Source organism: Pelobates fuscus, chromosome 9, assembly GCF_036172605.1.
Source record: "Pelobates fuscus isolate aPelFus1 chromosome 9, aPelFus1.pri, whole genome shotgun sequence".
Lineage (NCBI taxonomy): Eukaryota > Metazoa > Chordata > Amphibia > Anura > Pelobatidae > Pelobates > Pelobates fuscus.
The window spans coordinates 44,744,799-44,769,131 of NC_086325.1; the positions used below are offsets into that span (position 1 = coordinate 44,744,799).

The 24,333-nt window shown below is 37.6% G+C and overlaps 16 non-coding genes across 16 annotated transcripts; all 16 read left to right on the top strand.

The window, feature by feature from the left end:
• Window positions 1–2,228: 2,228 nt before the first annotated feature.
• On the top strand, window positions 2,229–2,301 carry TRNAR-UCG (transfer RNA arginine (anticodon UCG)). The gene has a single exon. It is a non-coding gene; the product is annotated as a tRNA-Arg (tRNA).
• An 849-nt stretch (window positions 2,302–3,150) lies between these two features.
• On the top strand, window positions 3,151–3,223 carry TRNAR-UCG (transfer RNA arginine (anticodon UCG)). Its single transcript has one exon. It is a non-coding gene; the product is annotated as a tRNA-Arg (tRNA).
• Window positions 3,224–4,080: 857 nt separating this feature from the next.
• Window positions 4,081–4,153, top strand: TRNAR-UCG (transfer RNA arginine (anticodon UCG)). Its single transcript has one exon. It is a non-coding gene; the product is annotated as a tRNA-Arg (tRNA).
• Window positions 4,154–6,429: 2,276 nt separating this feature from the next.
• TRNAR-UCG (transfer RNA arginine (anticodon UCG)) lies at window positions 6,430–6,502 on the top strand. The gene has a single exon. It is a non-coding gene; the product is annotated as a tRNA-Arg (tRNA).
• An 858-nt stretch (window positions 6,503–7,360) lies between these two features.
• Window positions 7,361–7,433, top strand: TRNAR-UCG (transfer RNA arginine (anticodon UCG)). The gene has a single exon. It is a non-coding gene; the product is annotated as a tRNA-Arg (tRNA).
• Window positions 7,434–8,291: 858 nt separating this feature from the next.
• TRNAR-UCG (transfer RNA arginine (anticodon UCG)) lies at window positions 8,292–8,364 on the top strand. The gene has a single exon. It is a non-coding gene; the product is annotated as a tRNA-Arg (tRNA).
• Window positions 8,365–9,221: 857 nt separating this feature from the next.
• On the top strand, window positions 9,222–9,294 carry TRNAR-UCG (transfer RNA arginine (anticodon UCG)). The gene has a single exon. It is a non-coding gene; the product is annotated as a tRNA-Arg (tRNA).
• A 1,589-nt stretch (window positions 9,295–10,883) lies between these two features.
• Window positions 10,884–10,956, top strand: TRNAR-UCG (transfer RNA arginine (anticodon UCG)). The gene has a single exon. It is a non-coding gene; the product is annotated as a tRNA-Arg (tRNA).
• Window positions 10,957–12,474: 1,518 nt separating this feature from the next.
• Window positions 12,475–12,547, top strand: TRNAR-UCG (transfer RNA arginine (anticodon UCG)). The gene has a single exon. It is a non-coding gene; the product is annotated as a tRNA-Arg (tRNA).
• An 857-nt stretch (window positions 12,548–13,404) lies between these two features.
• TRNAR-UCG (transfer RNA arginine (anticodon UCG)) lies at window positions 13,405–13,477 on the top strand. The gene has a single exon. It is a non-coding gene; the product is annotated as a tRNA-Arg (tRNA).
• Window positions 13,478–15,066: 1,589 nt separating this feature from the next.
• TRNAR-UCG (transfer RNA arginine (anticodon UCG)) lies at window positions 15,067–15,139 on the top strand. The gene has a single exon. It is a non-coding gene; the product is annotated as a tRNA-Arg (tRNA).
• Window positions 15,140–16,656: 1,517 nt separating this feature from the next.
• On the top strand, window positions 16,657–16,729 carry TRNAQ-UUG (transfer RNA glutamine (anticodon UUG)). The gene has a single exon. It is a non-coding gene; the product is annotated as a tRNA-Gln (tRNA).
• Window positions 16,730–18,323: 1,594 nt separating this feature from the next.
• Window positions 18,324–18,396, top strand: TRNAR-UCG (transfer RNA arginine (anticodon UCG)). Its single transcript has one exon. It is a non-coding gene; the product is annotated as a tRNA-Arg (tRNA).
• Window positions 18,397–19,256: 860 nt separating this feature from the next.
• Window positions 19,257–19,329, top strand: TRNAR-UCG (transfer RNA arginine (anticodon UCG)). The gene has a single exon. It is a non-coding gene; the product is annotated as a tRNA-Arg (tRNA).
• An 857-nt stretch (window positions 19,330–20,186) lies between these two features.
• On the top strand, window positions 20,187–20,259 carry TRNAR-UCG (transfer RNA arginine (anticodon UCG)). The gene has a single exon. It is a non-coding gene; the product is annotated as a tRNA-Arg (tRNA).
• Window positions 20,260–21,847: 1,588 nt separating this feature from the next.
• TRNAR-UCG (transfer RNA arginine (anticodon UCG)) lies at window positions 21,848–21,920 on the top strand. Its single transcript has one exon. It is a non-coding gene; the product is annotated as a tRNA-Arg (tRNA).
• Window positions 21,921–24,333: the final 2,413 nt, after the last annotated feature.

The window sequence follows — 24,333 nt, forward strand, 5'->3', positions numbered from 1 at the left end:
TAACTAAATCAAACAACCCTATGATGGAAAATTACTACAAATATAAGATAAAGGACAGTTTCCTTCAAATCTTTTAAAGCAAACCTTTAAAAAAAGTCATCAGAAACAGAGGGATATATTTGAAGAAGTTACCTGGTGGAAACACTGCTTTTAGCCATTGTTAGAGAAATGAAAACAGAAAAATTCTTTGGAAATCATGCTATTTCTTTCTCATCAACTGATGCAAATCATTGGAATTGCCACTTATGCCAAAAAGAGAGAGCTCTGAAAGTGTGTTTCTAACAAATGGCAGTTTTCTCTCTCAAATTGTTTCACAAGTTTGAAAAAAATGAAGCATCTGCATTAACTCCTAAAGGTGTCCATGTTTTCTGCCAAGTGACCTCATGGAAGAGGAGGATTCTGTTTTGGCTTGTCCTTCCACGTTGTTGTCAAGTTTGAAGAATTGAAACATCTGCATTCCCTTCTAACAGTAGATTTCCTCTATTTGACTGAGCGGACAAATTCGGCTCTGCTCATTTCTGGGGAATCGAAAATCAAGATGTTGTTTTGCAAAGCTTTGCCTTTCTTCCATCGTTACTTAATCCATATTTTAAAATTGCTGTCACTGCTTGAAAGAGTGTGCAGTAAGTGGTGCCTCTTTCGGACAAAGTGAGGTTTCTCCAATTTTTTTCACAAGTTGAATCGCTTCTGCAATTTGTCATGCTATGTTTTTTTCTTTTTCCCAGATACGCTGCCACACACACCCAAAATTGAGACCGCGTGGCCTAATGGATAAGGCGTCTGACTTCGAATCAGAAGATTGAGCGTTCGAGTCCCTTCGTGGTCGATGTTTATGAAGCTTCAAACACCAATGCAGAAGCCTGTTATGTTCTTCTGAAAAGGGGCAAGTTACTTTTAATGAGAAAAATTGGTGCGTTTAACTAAATCAAACGACCCTATGATGGAAAATTACTACAAATATAAGAAAAAGGACAGTTTCCTTCAAATCTTTTAAAGCAAACTTTTAAAAAAAAGTCATCAGAAACAGAGGGATATATTTGAAGAAGTTACCTGGTGGAAACACTGCTTTTAGCCATTGTTAGGGAAATGAAAACAGAAAAATTCTTTGGAAATCATGCTATTTCTTTCTCATCAACTTATGCAAATCATTGGAATTGCCACTTATGCCAAAAAGAGAGAGCTCTGAAAGTGTGTTTCTAACAAAAGGCAGTTTTCTCTCTCAAATTGTTTCACAAGTTTGAAAAAAATGAAGCATCTGCATTAACTCCTAAATGTGTTTTGCAAAGCTTTGCCTTTCTTCCATCGTTACTTAATCCATCTTTTAAAATTGCTGTCACTGCTTGAAAGAGTGTGCAGTAAGTGGTGCCTCTTTCGGACAAAGGCAGGTTTCTCCAATTTTTTTCACAAGTTGAATCGCTTCTGCAATTTGTCATGCTATGTTTTTTCTTTTTCCCAGATACGCTGCCAAACACACCCAAAATTGAGACCTCGTGGCCTAATGGATAAGGCGTCTGACTTCGAATCAGAAGACTGAGGGTTCGGGTCCCTTCGTGGTCGATGTTTATGAAGCTTCAAACACCAATGCAGAAGCCTGGCATGTCATGTTCTTCTGAAAAGGGGCAAATTTCTTTATTACATTTAATGAAAAAAATTGGTGCGTTTAACTAAATCAAACAACCCTATGATGGAAAATTACTACAAATATAAGATAAAGGACAGTTTCCTTCAAATCTTTTAAAGCAAACCTTTAAAAAAAAGTCATCAGAAGTAGAGGGATATATTTGAAGAAGTTACCTGGTGGAAACACTGCTTTTAGCCATTGTTAGAGAAATGAAAACAGAAAAATTCTTTGGAAATCATGCTATTTCTTTCTCATCAACTTATGCAAATCCTTGGAATTGCCACTTATGCCAAAAAGAGAGAGCTCTGAAAGTGTGTTTCTAACAAAAGGCAGTTTTCTCTCTCAAATTGTTTCACACGTTTGAAAAAAATGAAGCATCTGCATTAACTCCTAAAGGTGTTTTGCAAAGCTTTGCCTTTCTTCCATCGTTACTTAATCCATCTTTTAAAATTGCTGTCACTGCTTGAAAGAATGTGCAGTAAGTTGTGCCTCTTTCAGACAAAGGCAGGTTTCTCCAATTTTTTTCACAAGTTGAATCGCTTCTGCAATTTGTCATGCTATGTTTTTTCTTTTTCCCAGATACGCTGCCAAACACAACCAAAATTGAGACCGCGTGGCCTAATGGATAAGGCGTCTGACTTCGAATCAGAAGATTGAGGGTTCGAGTCCCTTCGTGGTCGATGTTTATGAAGCTTCAAACACTAATGCAGAAGCCTGGCATGTCATGTTCTTCTGAAAAGGGGCAAGTTACTTTTAATGAAAAAAATTGGTGCGTTTAACTAAATCAAACAACCCTATGATGGAAAATTACTACAAATATAAGATAAAGGACAGTTTCCTTCAAATCTTTTAAAGCAAACCTTTAAAAAAAAGTCATCAGAAACAGAAGGATATATTTGAAGAAGTTACCTGGTGGAAACACTGCTTTTAGCCATTGTTAGAGAAATGAAAACAGAAAAATTCTTTGGAAATCATGCTATTTCTTTCTCATCAACTTATGCAAATCATTGGAATTGCCACTTATGCCAAAAAGAGAGAGCTCTGAAAGTGTGTTTCTAACAAATGGCAGTTTTCTCTCTCTAATTGTTTCACAAGTTTGAAAAAAATGAAGCATCTGCATTAACTCCTAAAGGTGTCCATGTTTTCTGCCAAGTGACCTCATGGAAGAGGAGGATTCTGTTTTGGCTTGTCCTTCCACGTTGTTGTCAAGTTTGAAGAATTGAAACATCTGCATTCCCTTCTAACAGTAGATTTCCTCTATTTGACTGAGCGGACAAATTCGGCTCTGCTCATTTCTGGGGAATCGAAAATCAAGATGTTGTTTTGGTAAGCTTTGCCTTTCTTCCATCGTTACTTAATCCATCTTTTAAAATTGCTGTCACTGCTTGAAAGAGTGTGCAGTAAGTGGTGCCTCTTTCGGACAAAGGCAGGTTTCTCTAATTTTTTTCACAAGTTGAATCGCTTCTGCAATTTGTCATGCTATGTTTTTTCTTTTTCCCAGATACGCTGCCACACACACCCAAAATTGAGACCGCGTGGCCTAATGGATAAGGCGTCTGACTTCGAATCAGAAGATTGAGGGTTCGAGTCCCTTCGTGGTCGATGTTTATGAAGCTTCAAACACCAATGCAGAAGCCTGGCATGTCATGTTCTTCTGAAAAGGGGCAAGTTTCTTTATTATATTTAATGAAAAAAATTGGTGCGTTTAACTAAATCAAACAACCCTATGATGGAAAATTACTACAAATATAAGATAAAGGACAGTTTCCTTCAAATCTTTTAAAGCAAACCTTTAAAAAAAAGTCATCAGAAACAGAGGGATATATTTGAAGAAGTTACCTGGTGGAAACACTGCTTTTAGCCATTGTTAGAGAAATGAAAACAGAAAAATTCTTTGGAAATCATGCTATTTCTTTCTCATCAACTGATGCAAATCATTGGAATTGCCACTTATGGCAAAAAGAGAGAGCTCTGAAAGTGTGTTTCTAACAAATGGCAGTTTTCTCTCTCTAATTGTTTCACAAGTTTGAAAAAAATGAAGCATCTGCATTAACTCCTAAAGGTGTCCATGTTTTCTGCCAAGTGACCTCATGGAAGAGGAGGATTCTGTTTTGGCTTGTCCTTCCACGTTGTTGTCAAGTTTGAAGAATTGAAACATCTGCATTCCCTTCTAACAGTAGATTTCCTCTATTTGACTGAGCGGACAAATTCGGCTCTGCTCATTTCTGGGGAATCGAAAATCAAGATGTTGTTTTGGTAAGCTTTGCCTTTCTTCCATCGTTACTTAATCCATCTTTTAAAATTGCTGTCACTGCTTGAAAGAGTGTGCAGTAAGTGGTGCCTCTTTCGAACAAAGGGAGGTTTCTCCAATTTTTTTCACAAGTTGAATCGCTTCTGCAATTTGTCATGCTATGTTTTTTCCTTTTCCCAGATACGCTGCCACACACACCCAAAATTGAGACCGGGTGGCCTAATGGATAAGGCGTCTGACTTCGAATCAGAAGATTGAGGGTTCGAGTCCCTTCGTGGTCGATGTTTATGAAGCTTCAAACACCAATGCAGAAGCCTGGCATGTCATGTTCTTCTGAAAAAGGGCAAGTTACTTTTAATGAGAAAAATTGGTGCGTTTAACTAAATCAAACAACCCTATGATGGAAAATTACTACAAATATAAGAAAAAGGACAGTTTCCTTCAAATCTTTTAAAGCAAACCTTTAAAAAAAAGTCATCAGAAACAGAGGGATATATTTGAAGAAGTTACCTGGTGGAAACACTGCTTTTAGCCATTGTTAGAGAAATGAAAACAGAAAAATTCTTTGGAAATCATGCTATTTCTTTCTCATCAACTTATGCAAATCATTGGAATTGCCACTTATGCCAAAAAGAGAGAGCTCTGAAAGTGTGTTTCTAACAAAAGGCAGTTTTCTCTCTCAAATTGTTTCACAAGTTTGAAAAAAATGAAGCATCTGCATTAACTCCTAAAGGTGTTTTGCAAAGCTTTGCCTTTCTTCCATCGTTACTTAATCCATCTTTTAAAATTGCTGTCACTGCTTGAAAGAGTGTGCAGTAAGTGGTGCCTCTTTCGGACAAAGGCAGGTTTCTCCAATTTTTTTCACAAGTTGAATCGCTTCTGCAATTTGTCATGCTATGTTTTTTCTTTTTCCCAGATACGCTGCCACACACACCCAAAATTGAGACCGCGTGGCCTAATGGATAAGGCGTCTGACTTCAAATCAGAAGATTGAGGGTTCGAGTCCCTTCGTGGTCGATGTTTATGAAGTTTCATACACCAATGTAGAAGCCTGGCATGTCATGTTCTTCTGAAAAGGGGCAAGTTTTTTTGTTACTTTTAATGAGAAAAATTGGTGCGTTTAACTAAATCAAACAACCCTATGATGGAAAATTACTATAAATATAAGATAAAGGACAGTTTCCTTCAAATCTTTTAAAGCAAACCATGAAAAAAAGTCATCAGAAACAGAGGGATATATTTGAAGAAGTTACCTGGTGGAAACACTGCTTTTAGCCATTGTTAGAGAAATGAAAACAGAAAAATTATTTGGAAATCATGCTATTTCTTTCTCATCAACTTATGCAAATCATTGGAATTGCCACTTATGCCTAAAATTCGGCTCTGCTCATTTCTGGGAAATCGAAAATCAAAATGTTGTTTTGCAAAGCTTTGCCTTTCTTCCATCGTTACTTAATCCATCTTTTAAAATTGCTGTCACTGCTTGAAAGAGTGTGCAGTAAGTGGTGCCTCTTTCGGACAAAGGGAGGTTTCTCCAATTTTTTTCACAAGTTGAATCGCTTCTGCAATTTGTCATGCTATGTTTTTTCTTTTTCCCAGATACGCTGCACACACACCCAAAATTGAGACCGCTTGGCCTAATGGATAAGGCGTCTGACTTCGAATCAGAAGATTGAGGGTTTGAGTCCCTTCGTGGTCGATGTTTATGAAGCTTCAAACACCATTGCAGAAGCCTGGCATGTCATGTTCTTCTGAAAAGGGGCAAGTTTCTTTATTACATTTAATGAAAAAAATTGGTGCGTTTAACTAAATTAAACAACCCTATGATTGAAAATTACTACAAATATAAGATAAAGGACAGTTTCCTTCAAATCTTTTAAAGCAAACCTTTAATAAAAAGTCATCAGAAACAGAGGGATATATTTGAAGAAGTTACCTGGTGGAAACACTGCTTTTAGCCATTGTTAGAGAAATGAAAACAGAAAAATTCTTTGGAAATCATGCTATTTCTTTCTCATCAACTGATGCAAATCATTGGAATTGCCACTTATGCCAAAAAGAGAGAGCTCTGAAAGTGTGTTTCTAACAAATGGCAGTTTTCTCTCTCAAATAGTTTCACAAGTTTGAAAAAAATGAAGCATCTGCATTAACTCCTAAAGGTGTCCATGTTTTCTGCCAAGTGACCTCATGGAAGAGGAGGATTCTGTTTTGGCTTGTCCTTCCACGTTGTTGTCAAGTTTGAAGAATTGAAACATCTGCATTCCCTTCTAACAGTAGATTTCCTCTATTTGACTGAGCGGACAAATTCGGCTCTGCTCATTTCTGGGGAATCGAAAATCAAGATGTTGTTTTGCAAAGCTTTGCCTTTCTTCCATCGTTACTTAATCCATATTTTAAAATTGCTGTCACTGCTTGAAAGAGTGTGCAGTAAGTGGTGCCTCTTTCGGACAAAGGGAGGTATCTCCAATTTTTTTCACAAGTTGAATCGCTTCTGCAATTTGTCATGCTATGTTTTTTTCTTTTTCCCAGATACGCTGCCACACACACCCAAAATTGAGACCGCGTGGCCTAATGGATAAGGCGTCTGACTTCGAATCAGAAGATTGAGGGTTCGAGTCCCTTCGTGGTCGATGTTTATGAAGCTTCAAACACCATTGCAGAAGCCTGGCATGTCATGTTCTTCTGAAAAGGGGCAAGTTTCTTTATTACATTTAATGAAAAAAATTGGTGCGTTTAACTAAATCAAACAACCCTATGATTGAAAATTACTACAAATATAAGATAAAGGACAGTTTCCTTCAAATCTTTTAAAGCAAACCTTTAATAAAAAGTCATCAGAAACAGAGGGATATATTTGAAGAAGTTACCTGGTGGAAACACTGCTTTTAGCCATTGTTAGAGAAATGAAAACAGAAAAATTCTTTGGAAATCATGCTATTTCTTTCTCATCAATTCATGCAAATCATTGGAATTGCCACTTATGCCAAAAAGAGAGAGCTCTGAAAGTGTGTTTCTAACAAAAGGCAGTTTTCTCTCTCAAATTGTTTCACAAGTTTGAAAAAAATGAAGCATCTGCATTAACTCCTAAAGGTGTCCATGTTTTCTGCCAAGTGACCTCATGGAAGAGGAGGATTCTGTTTTGGCTTGTCCTTCCACGTTGTTGTCAAGTTTGAAGAATTGAAACATCTGCATTCCCTTCTAACAGTAGATTTCCTCTATTTGACTGAGCGGACAAATTCGGCTCTGCTCATTTCTGGGAAATCGAAAATCAAGATGTTGTTTTGCAAAGCTTTGCCTTTCTTCCATCGTTACTTAATCCATCTTTTAAAATTGCTGTCACTGCTTGAAAGAGTGTGCAGTAAGTGGTGCCTCTTTCGGACAAAGGGAGGTATCTCCAATTTTTTTCACAAGTTGAATCGCTTCTGCAATTTGTCATGCTATGTTTTTTTCTTTTTCCCAGATACGCTGCCACACACACCCAAAATTGAGACCGCGTGGCCTAATGGATAAGGCGTCTGACTTCGAATCAGAAGATTGAGGGTTCGAGTCCCTTCGTGGTCGATGTTTATGAAGCTTCAAACACCATTGCAGAAGCCTGGCATGTCATGTTCTTCTGAAAAGGGGCAAGTTTCTTTATTACATTTAATGAAAAAAATTGGTGCGTTTAACTAAATCAAACAACCCTATGATTGAAAATTACTACAAATATAAGATAAAGGACAGTTTCCTTCAAATCTTTTAAAGCAAACCTTTAATAAAAAGTCATCAGAAACAGAGGGATATATTTGAAGAAGTTACCTGGTGGAAACACTGCTTTTAGCCATTGTTAGAGAAATGAAAACAGAAAAATTCTTTGGAAATCATGCTATTTCTTTCTCATCAATTTATGCAAATCATTGGAATTGCCACTTATGCCAAAAAGAGAGAGCTCTGAAAGTGTGTTTCTAACAAAAGGCAGTTTTCTCTCTCAAATTGTTTCACAAGTTTGAAAAAAATGAAGCATCTGCATTAACTCCTAAAGGTGTCCATGTTTTCTGCCAAGTGACCTCATGGAAGAGGAGGATTCTGTTTTGGCTTGTCCTTCCACGTTGTTGTCAAGTTTGAAGAATTGAAACATCTGCATTCCCTTCTAACAGTAGATTTCCTCTATTTGACTGAGCGGACAAATTCGGCTCTGCTCATTTCTGGGAAATCGAAAATCAAGATGTTGTTTTGCAAAGCTTTGCCTTTCTTCCATCGTTACTTAATCCATCTTTTAAAATTGCTGTCACTGCTTGAAAGAGTGTGCAGTAAGTGGTGCCTCTTTCGGACAAAGGGAGGTATCTCCAATTTTTTTCACAAGTTGAATCGCTTCTGCAATTTGTCATGCTATGTTTTTTTCTTTTTCCCAGATACGCTGCCACACACACCCAAAATTGAGACCGCGTGGCCTAATGGATAAGGCGTCTGACTTCGAATCAGAAGATTGAGGGTTCGAGTCCCTTCGTGGTCGATGTTTATGAAGCTTCAAACACCATTGCAGAAGCCTGGCATGTCATGTTCTTCTGAAAAGGGGCAAGTTTCTTTGTTACTTTTAATGAGAAAAATTGGTGCGTTTAACTAAATCAAACAACCCTATGATGGAAAATTACTACAAATATAAGATAAAGGACAGTTTCCTTCAAATCTTTTAAAGCAAACCTTTAAAAAAAAGTCATCAGAAACAGAGGGATATATTTGAAGAAGTTACCTGGTGGAAACACTGCTTTTAGCCATTGTTAGAGAAATGAAAACAGAAAAATTCTTTGGAAATCATGCTATTTCTTTCTCATCAACTGATGCAAATCATTGGAATTGCCACTTATGCCAAAAAGAGAGAGCTCTGAAAGTGTGTTTCTAACAAATGGCAGTTTTCTCTCTCAAATAGTTTCACAAGTTTGAAAAAAATGAAGCATCTGCATTAACTCCTAAAGGTGTCCATGTTTTCTGCCAAGTGACCTCATGGAAGAGGAGGATTCTGTTTTGGCTTGTCCTTCCACGTTGTTGTCAAGTTTGAAGAATTGAAACATCTGCATTCCCTTCTAACAGTAGATTTCCTCTATTTGACTGAGCGGACAAATTCGGCTCTGCTCATTTCTGGGGAATCGAAAATCAAGATGTTGTTTTGCAAAGCTTTGCCTTTCTTCCATCGTTACTTAATCCATATTTTAAAATTGCTGTCACTGCTTGAAAGAGTGTGCAGTAAGTGGTGCCTCTTTCGGACAAAGGGAGGTTTCTCCAATTTTTTTCACAAGTTGAATCGCTTCTGCAATTTGTCATGCTATGTTTTTTCTTTTTCCCAGATACGCTGCCACACACACCCAAAATTGAGACCGCGTGGCCTAATGGATAAGGCGTCTGACTTCGAATCAGAAGATTGAGGGTTCGAGTCCCTTCGTGGTCGATGTTTATGAAGCTTCAAACACCAATGCAGAAGCCTGTCATGTTCTTCTGAAAAGGGGCAAGTTACTTTTAATGAGAAAAATTGGTGCGTTTAACTAAATCAAACAACCCTATGATGGAAAATTACTACAAATATAAGAAAAAGGACAGTTTCCTTCAAATCTTTTAAAGCAAACCTTTAAAAAAAAGTCATCAGAAACAGAGGGATATATTTGAAGAAGTTACCTGGTGGAAACACTGCTTTTAGCCATTGTTAGAGAAATGAAAACAGAAAAATTCTTTGGAAATCATGCTATTTCTTTCTCATCAATTTATGCAAATCATTGGAATTGCCACTTATGACAAAAAGAGAGAGCTCTGAAAGTGTGTTTCTAACAAAAGGCAGTTTTCTCTCTCAAATTGTTTCACAAGTTTGAAAAAAATGAAGCATCTGCATTAACTCCTAAAGGTGTCCATGTTTTCTGCCAAGTGACCTCATGGAAGAGGAGGATTCTGTTTTGGCTTGTCCTTCCACGTTGTTGTCAAGTTTGAAGAATTGAAACATCTGCATTCCCTTCTAACAGTAGATTTCCTCTATTTGACTGAGCGGACAAATTCGGCTCTCGTCATTTCTGGGAAATCGAAAATCAAGATGTTGTTTTGCAAAGCTTTGCCTTTCTTCCATCGTTACTTAATCCATCTTTTAAAATTGCTGTCACTGCTTGAAAGAGTGTGCAGTAAGTGGTGCCTCTTTCGGACAAAGGGAGGTATCTCCAATTTTTTTCACAAGTTGAATCGCTTCTGCAATTTGTCATGCTATGTTTTTTTCTTTTTCCCAGATACGCTGCCACACACACCCAAAATTGAGACCGCGTGGCCTAATGGATAAGGTGTCTGACTTCGAATCAGAAGATTGAGGGTTCGTGTCCCTTCGTGGTCGATGTTTATGAAGCTTCAAACACCAATGCAGAAGCCTGGCATGTCATGTTCTTCTGAAAAGGGGCAAGTTTCTTTGTTACTTTTAATGAGAAAAATTGGTGCGTTTAACTAAATCAAACAACCCTATGATGGAAAATTACTACAAATATAAGATAAAGGACAGTTTCCTTCAAATCTTTTAAAGCAAACCTTTAAAAAAAAGTCATCAGAAACAGAGGGATATATTTGAAGAAGTTACCTGGTGGAAACACTGCTTTTAGCCATTGTTAGAGAAATGAAAACAGAAACATTCTTTGGAAATCATGCTATTTCTTTCTCATCAACTGATGCAAATCATTGGAATTGCCACTTATGCCAAAAAGAGAGAGCTCTGAAAGTGTGTTTCTAACAAATGGCAGTTTTCTCTCTCAAATTGTTTCACAAGTTTGAAAAAAATGAAGCATCTGCATTAACTCCTAAAGGTGTTTTGCAAAGCTTTGCCTTTCTTCCATCGTTACTTAATCCATCTTTTAAAATTGCTGTCACTGCTTGAAAGAATGTGCAGTAAGTGGTGCCTCTTTCGGACAAAGGCAGGTTTCTCTAATTTTTTTCACAAGTTGAATCGCTTCTGCAATTTGTCATGCTATGTTTTTTCTTTTTCCGAGATACGCTGCCACAAACACCCAAAATTGAGACCGCGTGGCCTAATGGATAAGGTGTCTGACTTCGAATCAGAAGATTGAGGGTTCGAGTCCCTTCGTGGTCGATGTTTATGAAGCTTCAAACACCAATGCAGAAGCCTGGCATGTCATGTTCTTCTGAAAAGGGGCAAGTTTCTTTATTACATTTAATGAAAAAAATTGGTGCGTTTAACTAAATCAAACAACCCTATGATGGAAAATTACTACAAATATAAGATAAAAGACAGTTTCCTTCAAATCTTTTAAAGCAAACCTTTAAAAAAAAGTCATCAGAAACAGAGGGATATATTTGAAGAAGTTACCTGGTGGAAACACTGCTTTTAGCCATTGTTAGAGAAATGAAAACAGAAAAATTCTTTGAAAATCATGCTATTTCTTTCTCATCAATTTATGCAAATCATTGGAATTGCCACTTATGCCAAAAAGAGAGAGCTCTGAAAGTGTGTTTCTAACAAAAGGCAGTTTTCTCTCTCAAATTGTTTCACAAGTTTGAAAAAAATGAAGCATCTTGAAAGAGTGTGCAGTAAGTGGTGCCTCTTTCGGACAAAGGGAGGTATCTCCAATTTTTTTCACAAGTTGAATCGCTTCTGCAATTTGTCATGCTATGTTTTTTCTTTTTCCGAGATACGCTGCCACAAACACCCAAAATTGAGACCTCGTGGCCTAATGGATAAGGTGTCTGACTTCGAATCAGAAGATTGAGGGTTCGAGTCCCTTCGTGGTCGATGTTTATGAAGCTTCAAACACCAATGCAGAAGCCTGGCATGTCATGTTCTTCTGAAAAGGGGCAAGTTTCTTTATTACATTTAATGAAAAATATTGGTGCGTTTAACTAAATCAAACAACCCTATGATGGAAAATTACTACAAATATAAGATAAAAGACAGTTTCCTTCAAATCTTTTAAAGCAAACCTTTAAAAAAAAGTCATCAGAAACAGAGGGATATATTTGAAGAAGTTACCTGGTGGAAACACTGCTTTTAGCCATTGTTAGAGAAATGAAAACAGAAAAATTCTTTGGAAATCATGCTATTTCTTTCTCATCAATTTATGCAAATCATTGGAATTGCCACTTATGCCAAAAAGAGAGAGCTCTGAAAGTGTGTTTCTAACAAAAGGCAGTTTTCTCTCTCAAATTGTTTCACAAGTTTGAAAAAAATGAAGCATCTGCATTAACTCCTAAAGGTGTCCATGTTTTCTGCCAAGTGACCTCATGGAAGAGGAGGATTCTGTTTTGGCTTGTCCTTCCACGTTGTTGTCAAGTTTGAAGAATTGAAACATCTGCATTCCCTTCTAACAGTAGATTTCCTCTATTTGACTGAGCGGACAAATTCGGCTCTGCTCATTTCTGGGAAATCGAAAATCAAGATGTTGTTTTGCAAAGCTTTGCCTTTCTTCCATCGTTACTTAATCCATCTTTTAAAATTGCTGTCACTGCTTGAAAGAGTGTGCAGTAAGTGGTGCCTCTTTCGGACAAAGGGAGGTATCTCCAATTTTTTTCACAAGTTGAATCGCTTCTGCAATTTGTCATGCTATGTTTTTTTCTTTTTCCCAGATACGCTGCCACACACACCCAAAATTGAGACCGCGTGGCCTAATGGATAAGGCGTCTGACTTCGAATCAGAAGATTGAGGGTTCGAGTCCCTTCGTGGTCGATGTTTATGAAGCTTCAAACACCATTGCAGAAGCCTGGCATGTCATGTTCTTCTGAAAAGGGGCAAGTTTCTTTGTTACTTTTAATGAGAAAAATTGGTGCGTTTAACTAAATCAAACAACCCTATGATGGAAAATTACTACAAATATAAGATAAAGGACAGTTTCCTTCAAATCTTTTAAAGCAAACCTTTAAAAAAAAGTCATCAGAAACAGAGGGATATATTTGAAGAAGTTACCTGGTGGAAACACTGCTTTTAGCCATTGTTAGAGAAATGAAAACAGAAAAATTCTTTGGAAATCATGCTATTTCTTTCTCATCAACTGATGCAAATCATTGGAATTGCCACTTATGCCAAAAAGAGAGAGCTCTGAAAGTGTGTTTCTAACAAATGGCAGTTTTCTCTCTCAAATAGTTTCACAAGTTTGAAAAAAATGAAGCATCTGCATTAACTCCTAAAGGTGTCCATGTTTTCTGCCAAGTGACCTCATGGAAGAGGAGGATTCTGTTTTGGCTTGTCCTTCCACGTTGTTGTCAAGTTTGAAGAATTGAAACATCTGCATTCCCTTCTAACAGTAGATTTCCTCTATTTGACTGAGCGGACAAATTCGGCTCTGCTCATTTCTGGGGAATCGAAAATCAAGATGTTGTTTTGCAAAGCTTTGCCTTTCTTCCATCGTTACTTAATCCATATTTTAAAATTGCTGTCACTGCTTGAAAGAGTGTGCAGTAAGTGGTGCCTCTTTCGGACAAAGGGAGGTTTCTCCAATTTTTTTCACAAGTTGAATCGCTTCTGCAATTTGTCATGCTATGTTTTTTCTTTTTCCCAGATACGCTGCCACACACACCCAAAATTGAGACCGCGTGGCCTAATGGATAAGGCGTCTGACTTCGAATCAGAAGATTGAGGGTTCGAGTCCCTTCGTGGTCGATGTTTATGAAGCTTCAAACACCAATGCAGAAGCCTGTCATGTTCTTCTGAAAAGGGGCAAGTTACTTTTAATGAGAAAAATTGGTGCGTTTAACTAAATCAAACAACCCTATGATGGAAAATTACTACAAATATAAGAAAAAGGACAGTTTCCTTCAAATCTTTTAAAGCAAACCTTTAAAAAAAAGTCATCAGAAACAGAGGGATATATTTGAAGAAGTTACCTGGTGGAAACACTGCTTTTAGCCATTGTTAGAGAAATGAAAACAGAAAAATTCTTTGGAAATCATGCTATTTCTTTCTCATCAATTTATGCAAATCATTGGAATTGCCACTTATGACAAAAAGAGAGAGCTCTGAAAGTGTGTTTCTAACAAAAGGCAGTTTTCTCTCTCAAATTGTTTCACAAGTTTGAAAAAAATGAAGCATCTGCATTAACTCCTAAAGGTGTCCATGTTTTCTGCCAAGTGACCTCATGGAAGAGGAGGATTCTGTTTTGGCTTGTCCTTCCACGTTGTTGTCAAGTTTGAAGAATTGAAACATCTGCATTCCCTTCTAACAGTAGATTTCCTCTATTTGACTGAGCGGACAAATTCGGCTCTCGTCATTTCTGGGAAATCGAAAATCAAGATGTTGTTTTGCAAAGCTTTGCCTTTCTTCCATCGTTACTTAATCCATCTTTTAAAATTGCTGTCACTGCTTGAAAGAGTGTGCAGTAAGTGGTGCCTCTTTCGGACAAAGGGAGGTATCTCCAATTTTTTTCACAAGTTGAATCGCTTCTGCAATTTGTCATGCTATGTTTTTTTCTTTTTCACAGATACGCTGCCACACACACCCAAAATTGAGACCGCGTGGCCTAATGGATAAGGTGTCTGACTTCGAATCAGAAGATTGAGGGTTCGTGTCCCTTCGTGGTCGATGTTTATGAAGCTTCAAACACCAATGCAGAAGCCTGGCATGTCATGTTCTTCTGAAAAGGGGCAAGTTTCTTTGTTACTTTTAATGAGAAAAATTGGTGCGTTTAACTAAATCAAACAACCCTATGATGGAAAATTACTACAAATATAAGATAAAGGACAGTTTCCTTCAAATCTTTTAAAGCAAACCTTTAAAAAAAAGTCATCAGAAACAGAGGGATATATTTGAAGAAGTTACCTGGTGGAAACACTGCTTTTAGCCATTGTTAGAGAAATGAAAACAGAAACATTCTTTGGAAATCATGCTATTTCTTTCTCATCAACTGATGCAAATCATTGGAATTGCCACTTATGCCAAAAAGAGAGAGCTCTGAAAGTGTGTTTCTAACAAATGGCAGTTTTCTCTCTCAAATTGTTTCACAAGTTTGAAAAAAATGAAGCATCTGCATTAACTCCTAAAGGTGTTTTGCAAAGCTTTGCCTTTCTTCCATCGTTACTTAATCCATCTTTTAAAATTGCTGTCACTGCTTGAAAGAATGTGCAGTAAGTGGTGCCTCTTTCGGACAAAGGCAGGTTTCTCTAATTTTTTTCACAAGTTGAATCGCTTCTGCAATTTGTCATGCTATGTTTTTTCTTTTTCCGAGATACGCTGCCACAAACACCCAAAATTGAGACCGCGTGGCCTAATGGATAAGGTGTCTGACTTCGAATCAGAAGATTGAGGGTTCGAGTCCCTTCGTGGTCGATGTTTATGAAGCTTCAAACACCAATGCAGAAGCCTGGCATGTCATGTTCTTCTGAAAAGGGGCAAGTTTCTTTATTACATTTAATGAAAAAAATTGGTGCGTTTAACTAAATCAAACAACCCTATGATGGAAAATTACTACAAATATAAGATAAAAGACAGTTTCCTTCAAATCTTTTAAAGCAAACCTTTAAAAAAAAGTCATCAGAAACAGAGGGATATATTTGAAGAAGTTACCTGGTGGAAACACTGCTTTTAGCCATTGTTAGAGAAATGAAAACAGAAAAATTCTTTGGAAATCATGCTATTTCTTTCTCATCAATTTATGCAAATCATTGGAATTGCCACTTATGCCAAAAAGAGAGAGCTCTGAAAGTGTGTTTCTAACAAAAGGCAGTTTTCTCTCTCAAATTGTTTCACAAGTTTGAAAAAAATGAAGCATCTTGAAAGAGTGTGCAGTAAGTGGTGCCTCTTTCGGACAAAGGGAGGTATCTCCAATTTTTTTCACAAGTTGAATCGCTTCTGCAATTTGTCATGCTATGTTTTTTCTTTTTCCGAGATACGCTGCCACAAACACCCAAAATTGAGACCTCGTGGCCTAATGGATAAGGTGTCTGACTTCGAATCAGAAGATTGAGGGTTCGAGTCCCTTCGTGGTCGATGTTTATGAAGCTTCAAACACCAATGCAGAAGCCTGGCATGTCATGTTCTTCTGAAAAGGGGCAAGTTTCTTTATTACATTTAATGAAAAATATTGGTGCGTTTAACTAAATCAAACAACCCTATGATGGAAAATTACTACAAATATAAGATAAAAGACAGTTTCCTTCAAATCTTTTAAAGCAAACCTTTAAAAAAAAGTCATCAGAAACAGAGGGATATATTTGAAGAAGTTACCTGGTGGAAACACTGCTTTTAGCCATTGTTAGAGAAATGAAAACAGAAAAATTCTTTGGAAATCATGCTATTTCTTTCTCATCAATTTATGCAAATCATTGGAATTGCCACTTATGCCAAAAAGAGAGAGCTCTGAAAGTGTGTTTCTAACAAAAGGCAGTTTTCTCTCTCAAATTGTTTCACAAGTTTGAAAAAAATGAAGCATCTGCATTAACTCCTAAAGGTGTCCATGTTTTCTGCCAAGTGACCTCATGGAAGAGGAGGATTCTGTTTTGGCTTGTCCTTCCACGTTGTTGTCAAGTTTGAAGAATTGAAACATCTGCATTCCCTTCTAACAGTAGATTTCCTCTATTTGACTGAGCGGACAAATTCGGCTCTGCTCATTTCTGGGAAATCGAAAATCAAGATGTTGTTTTGCAAAGCTTTGCCTTTCTTCCATCGTTACTTAATCCATCTTTTAAAATTGCTGTCACTGCTTGAAAGAGTGTGCAGTAAGTGGTGCCTCTTTCGGACAAAGGGAGGTTTCTCCAATTTTTTTCACAAGTTGAATCGCTTCTGCAATTTGTCATGCTATGTTTTTTCTTTTTCCCAGATACGCTGCCACACACACCCAAAATTGAGACCGCGTGGCCTAATGGATAAGGCGTCTGACTTTGAATCAGAAGATTGAGGGTTCGAGTCCCTTCGTGGGCGATGTTTATGAAGCTTCAAACACCAATGCAGAAGCCTGGCATGTCATGTTCTTCTGAAAAGGGGCAAGTTACTTTTAATGAGAAAAATTGGTGCGTTTAACTAAATCAAACAACCCTATGATGGAAAATTACTACAAATATAAGAAAAAGGACAGTTTCCTTCAAATCTTTTAAAGCAAACCTTTAAAAAAAAGTCATCAGAAACAGAGGGATATATTTGAAGAAGTTACCTGGTGGAAACACTGCTTTTAGCCATTGTTAGAGAAATGAAAACAGAAAAATTCTTTGGAAATCATGCTATTTCTTTCTCATCAATTTATGCAAATCATTGGAATTGCCACTTATGACAAAAAGAGAGAGCTCTGAAAGTGTGTTTCTAACAAAAGGCAGTTTTCTCTCTCAAATTGTTTCACAAGTTTGAAAAAAATGAAGCATCTGCATTAACTCCTAAAGGTGTCCATGTTTTCTGCCAAGTGACCTCATGGAAGAGGAGGATTCTGTTTTGGCTTGTCCTTCCACGTTGTTGTCAAGTTTGAAGAATTGAAACATCTGCATTCCCTTCTAACAGTAGATTTCCTCTATTTGACTGAGCGGACAAATTCGGCTCTCGTCATTTCTGGGAAATCGAAAATCAAGATGTTGTTTTGCAAAGCTTTGCCTTTCTTCCATCGTTACTTAATCCATCTTTTAAAATTGCTGTCACTGCTTGAAAGAGTGTGCAGTAAGTGGTGCCTCTTTCGGACAAAGGGAGGTATCTCCAATTTTTTTCACAAGTTGAATCGCTTCTGCAATTTGTCATGCTATGTTTTTTTCTTTTTCCCAGATACGCTGCCACACACACCCAAAATTGAGACCGCGTGGCCTAATGGATAAGGTGTCTGACTTCGAATCAGAAGATTGAGGGTTCGTGTCCCTTCGTGGTCGATGTTTATGAAGCTTCAAACACCAATGCAGAAGCCTGGCATGTCATGTTCTTCTGAAAAGGGGCAAGTTTCTTTGTTACTTTTAATGAGAAAAATTGGTGCGTTTAACTAAATCAAACAACCCTATGATGGAAAATTACTACAAATATAAGATAAAGGACAGTTTCCTTCAAATCTTTTAAAGCAAACCTTTAAAAAAAAGTCATCAGAAACAGAGGGATATATTTGAAGAAGTTACCTGGTGGAAACACTGCTTTTAGCCATTGTTAGAGAAATGAAAACAGAAACATTCTTTGGAAATCATGCTATTTCTTTCTCATCAACTGATGCAAATCATTGGAATTGCCACTTATGCCAAAAAGAGAGAGCTCTGAAAGTGTGTTTCTAACAAATGGCAGTTTTCTCTCTCAAATTGTTTCACAAGTTTGAAAAAAATGAAGCATCTGCATTAACTCCTAAAGGTGTTTTGCAAAGCTTTGCCTTTCTTCCATCGTTACTTAATCCATCTTTTAAAATTGCTGTCACTGCTTGAAAGAATGTGCAGTAAGTGGTGCCTCTTTCGGACAAAGGCAGGTTTCTCTAATTTTTTTCACAAGTTGAATCGCTTCTGCAATTTGTCATGCTATGTTTTTTCTTTTTCCGAGATACGCTGCCACAAACACCCAAAATTGAGACCGCGTGGCCTAATGGATAAGGTGTCTGACTTCGAATCAGAAGATTGAGGGTTCGAGTCCCTTCGTGGTCGATGTTTATGAAGCTTCAAACACCAATGCAGAAGCCTGGCATGTCATGTTCTTCTGAAAAGGGGCAAGTTTCTTTATTACATTTAATGAAAAAAATTGGTGCGTTTAACTAAATCAAACAACCCTATGATGGAAAATTACTACAAATATAAGATAAAAGACAGTTTCCTTCAAATCTTTTAAAGCAAACCTTTAAAAAAAAGTCATCAGAAACAGAGGGATATATTTGAAGAAGTTACCTGGTGGAAACACTGCTTTTAGCCATTGTTAGAGAAATGAAAACAGAAAAATTCTTTGGAAATCATGCTATTTCTTTCTCATCAATTTATGCAAATCATTGGAATTGCCACTTATGCCAAAAAGAGAGAGCTCTGAAAGTGTGTTTCTAACAAAAGGCAGTTTTCTCTCTCAAATTGTTTCACAAGTTTGAAAAAAATGAAGCATCTGCATTAACTCCTAAAGGTGTCCATGTTTTCTGCCAAGTGACCTCATGGAAGAGGAGGATTCTGTTTTGGCTTGTCCTTCCACGTTGTTGTCAAGTTTGAAGAATTGAAACATCTGCATTCCCTTCTAACAGTAGATTTCCTCTATTTGACTGAGCGGACAAATTCGGCTCTGCTCATTTCTGGGAAATCGAAAATCAAGATGTTGTTTTGCAAAGCTTTGCCTTTCTTCCATCGTTACTTAATCCATCTTTTAAAATTGCTGTCACTGCTTGAAAGAGTGTGCAGTAAGTGGTGCCTCTTTCGGACAAAGGGAGGTATCTCCAATTTTTTTCACAAGTTGAATCGCTTCTGCAATTTGTCATGCTATGTTTTTTTCTTTTTCCCAGATATGCTGCAACACACACACCCAAAATTGAGACCGCGTGGCCTAATGGATAAGGCGTCTGACTTCGAATCAGAAGATTGAGGGTTCGAGTCCCTTCGTGGTCGATGTTTATGAAGCTTCAAACACCATTGCAGAAGCCTGGCATGTCATGTTCTTCTGAAAAGGGGCAAGTTTCTTTGTTACTTTTAATGAGAAAAATTGGTGCGTTTAACTAAATCAAACAACCCTATGATGGAAAATTACTACAAATATAAGATAAAGGACAGTTTCCTTCAAATCTTTTAAAGCAAACCTTTAAAAAAAAGTCATCAGAAACAGAGGGATATATTTGAAGAAGTTACCTGGTGGAAACACTGCTTTTAGCCATTGTTAGAGAAATGAAAACAGAAAAATTCTTTGGAAATCATGCTATTTCTTTCTCATCAACTGATGCAAATCATTGGAATTGCCACTTATGCCAAAAAGAGAGAGCTCTGAAAGTGTGTTTCTAACAAATGGCAGTTTTCTCTCTCAAATAGTTTCACAAGTTTGAAAAAAATGAAGCATCTGCATTAACTCCTAAAGGTGTCCATGTTTTCTGCCAAGTGACCTCATGGAAGAGGAGGATTCTGTTTTGGCTTGTCCTTCCACGTTGTTGTCAAGTTTGAAGAATTGAAACATCTGCATTCCCTTCTAACAGTAGATTTCCTCTATTTGACTGAGCGGACAAATTCGGCTCTGCTCATTTCTGGGGAATCGAAAATCAAGATGTTGTTTTGCAAAGCTTTGCCTTTCTTCCATCGTTACTTAATCCATATTTTAAAATTGCTGTCACTGCTTGAAAGAGTGTGCAGTAAGTGGTGCCTCTTTCGGACAAAGGGAGGTTTCTCCAATTTTTTTCACAAGTTGAATCGCTTCTGCAATTTGTCATGCTATGTTTTTTCTTTTTCCCAGATACGCTGCCACACACACCCAAAATTGAGACCGCGTGGCCTAATGGATAAGGCGTCTGACTTCGAATCAGAAGATTGAGGGTTCGAGTCCCTTCGTGGTCGATGTTTATGAAGCTTCAAACACCAATGCAGAAGCCTGTCATGTTCTTCTGAAAAGGGGCAAGTTACTTTTAATGAGAAAAATTGGTGCGTTTAACTAAATCAAACAACCCTATGATGGAAAATTACTACAAATATAAGAAAAAGGACAGTTTCCTTCAAATCTTTTAAAGCAAACCTTTAAAAAAAAGTCATCAGAAACAGAGGGATATATTTGAAGAAGTTACCTGGTGGAAACACTGCTTTTAGCCATTGTTCGAGAAATGAAAACAGAAAAATTCTTTGGAAATCATGCTATTTCTTTCTCATCAATTTATGCAAATCATTGGAATTGCCACTTATGACAAAAAGAGAGAGCTCTGAAAGTGTGTTTCTAACAAAAGGCAGTTTTCTCTCTCAAATTGTTTCACAAGTTTGAAAAAAATGAAGCATCTGCATTAACTCCTAAAGGTTTTTTGCAAAGCTTTGCCTTTCTTCCATCGTTACTTAATCCATCTTTTAAAATTGCTGTCACTGCTTGAAAGAATGTGCAGTAAGTGGTGCCTCTTTCGGACAAAGGCAGGTTTCTCTAATTTTTTTCACAAGTTGAATCGCTTCTGCAATTTGTCATGCTATGTTTTTTCTTTTTCCCAGATACGCTGCCACACCCACCCAAAATTGAGACCGCGTGGCCTAATGGATAAGGCGTCTAACTTCGAATCAGAAGATTGAGGGTTCGAGTCCCTTCGTGGTCGATGTTTATGAAGCTTCAAACACCAATGCAGAAGCCTGGCATGTCATGTTCTTCTGAAAAGGGGCAAGTTTCTTTATTACATTTAATGAAAAAAATTGGTGCGTTTAACTAAATCAAACAACCCTATGATGGAAAATTACTACAAATATAAGATAAAGGACAGTTTCCTTCAAATCTTTTAAAGCAAACCTTTAAAAAAAAGTCATCAGAAACAGAGGGATATATTTGAAGAAGTTACCTGGTGGAAACACTGCTTTTAGCCATTGTTCGAGAAATGAAAACAGAAAAATTCTTTGGAAATCATGCTATTTCTTTCTCATCAATTTATGCAAATCATTGGAATTGCCACTTATGACAAAAAGAGAGAGCTCTGAAAGTGTGTTTCTAACAAAAGGCAGTTTTCTCTCTCAAATTGTTTCACAAGTTTGAAAAAAATGAAGCATCTGCATTAACTCCTAAAGGTGTCCATGTTTTCTGCCAAGTGACCTCATGGAAGAGGAGGATTCTGTTTTGGCTTGTCCTTCCACGTTGTTATCAAGTTTGAAGAATTGAAACATCTGCATTCCCTTCTAACAGTAGATTTCCTCTATTTGACTGAGCGGACAAATTCGGCTCTGCTCATTTCTGGGAAATCGAAAATCAAGATGTTGTTTTGCAAAGCTTTGCCTTTCTTCCATCGTTACTTAATCCATCTTTTAAAATTGCTGTCACTGCTTGAAAGAGTGTGCAGTAAGTGGTGCCTCTTTCGGACAAAGGGAGGTTTCTCCAATTTTTTTCACAAGTTGAATCGCTTCTGCAATTTGTCATGCTATGTTTTTTCTTTTTCCCAGATACGCTGCCACACACACCCAAAATTGAGACCGGGTGGCCTAATGGATAAGGCGTCTGACTTCGAATCAGAAGATTGAGGGTTCGAGTCCCTTCGTGGTCGATGTATATGAAGCTTCAAACACCAATGCATGTTCTTCTGAAAAGGGGCAAGTTTCTTTGTTACTTTTAATGAGACAAATTGGTGCGTTTAACTAAATCAAACAACCCTAGGACGGAAAATTACTATAAATATAAGATAAAGGACAGTTTCCTTCAAATCTTTTAAAGCAAATCTTTAAAAAAAAAGTCATCAGAAACAGAGGGATATATTTGAAGAAGTTACCTGGTGGAAACAATGCTTTTAGCCATTGTTAGAGAAATGAAAACAGAAAAATTCTTTGGAAATCATGCTATTTCTTTCTCATCAACTTATGCAAATCATTGGAATTGCCACTTATGCCAAAAAGAGAGAACTCTGAAAGTGTGTTTCTAACAAAAGGCAGTTTTCTCTCTCAAATTGTTTCACAAGTTTGAAAAAAATGAAGCATCTGCATTAACTCCTAAAGGTGTCCATGTTTTCTGCCAAGTGACCTCATGGAAGAGGAGGATTCTGTTTTGGCTTGTGTTATAGAATTTATCTTGATTCCAAGGCTCAAGCTTATAGGTGTCATATAATGATATCCTATATTAAAATTGGCTAACTTGGAATCAGGATTGATTGCTTGATGCTTTAACAACACTTAAGACCATATATTTCTAAGTCCCGGGAGCAGAGAGCCCCCACCCAAGATGTCTCTACTCTAATCTTGTTGTTCTCTCTTACCCAGAAACTTATTTGTTATGTATACATGGCGCTCATTCCTATGTCTTATCTGTATTCCCTTGCTATTTTTGTTCTAAGATTATTTGCACGTAAGCACTTACTTTTTAATGTATAAAACCCAGCTGATGAATAAAAAACGTCAGAGGCTTATTTTGAATACCAACAGGTGTCTGGTGTCTAATTCTTGCTTCTCCGAGTGCACTTGTAACAACAATTTGGGTTTCCTCTGAATATAAGAAAGATCAACATTTTGATCCACAACAATTTGGTGCCGTGACCCCGGGATCAGACGAATCCAGTTCATCCGGACCCAGAAGGGTTGGCTCGGAGCCCAGACGGTTAATCAGCTGCAGCGGGTAAGAAAAAGCTTTTATTTTTCTACCTATAAATGATTTAGACTCTCTGGTGCTCTTTGAGACCCCGGTCCGGGTGGGTAAGGATTTTAAAAACGTCTGATCTAAAGAACTTGTTTTCTGTGGAATTATGGTTTTATTCAGGTGGAGGTTGTGTTATGTCTTGTGAAAGGAATCTTGAGATAGTGGAATAGAACTGTGGGTTGTAAGTTATTTTTATTGTTTGCCTTGTCATTTGTTTTATAATTTGAGTTAGAATCCTCCAAGGGCAGATCTCCTGATCTGTGTTTAGAAGACAGAACTGTGAAAATTCCACTGCAGCGGTCCTAAGTGTTTAATACACTGTTTTTGTACAGTTTGTCTTGGTAAGGAAGTAATTAACCTTTACAAGTTTTAAGATGGGTAGCTCTGAAAGTACCCAAGGGGGATTTACGGCTTTGACTATTGTCAAGCATCACAAAGGACAAGGAGCAATTAAGAATGTTAAGAGGTTACTTAAGAAAGCTGGCATGCCCTCAGAGGGCACTCTAGACCCACATATATGGAGTGAATTTATGGCAAATTACAGAGGTTGGTTAGAAGATAATAACTTAGTAGAAGTTGCACAAAAATGGCATGATACTGCTGTTGAATTAACTAAATGTGGTTGTAGAGAAACCACCAGGAAAGGTGTACCATATTATCAATGTTTTGAACCTCTAGGGTCCCAGAGTAGGCAGGATCCTGGGAAAAATCGTGTAAACCCACCCCTTGACCAGGATAATGCAGGGACTCCTTTGGTCCCTAAAGGACAGGCGCTTTCCCTTTTACAGAGATCAAAACCTCTCTTTCCAGTAATATTATGCAGTGGGACTTCATATGGTCCCCTAGCAGCCCCTGTAAGACCTATGGGTTCATTAGAGCAGGCAGATAGTCCAGACTTAAAGGAACCCCTAGTTGCCCCCATAGACACCCCAGTGGGGCCATTAGCTCCACAATTTTCTACTCCAATGATACCCAAAGTTGAGAGCATGTACCATGAGAACAGACAGCCAAGCTCAAGTATCAAATACTGGGAAGAATATAAGCCCTGGACACCCAGTGAACAACTGGCAATAATACAGCAGCTGGCAGATGTTGAAAAGGCCCCCTTAGCTCTAGTTCAGTCTCTATCCACAATTCAAGCTACTTACCAGTGTACTTGGATGGATTTAAAACAGATTGTGGCACTAAAAGCTGGCCCCATTTTGGCAAGAATAATTGCTAAATATACTGATGCCCATGAAGATAACCTCAGAAAAAGCAACATGCAAACAGATGAATGGTTTAGAACCAAGTCTGCATCTGGAGCATGCTATGTCACTGCAATAAGAGAATGG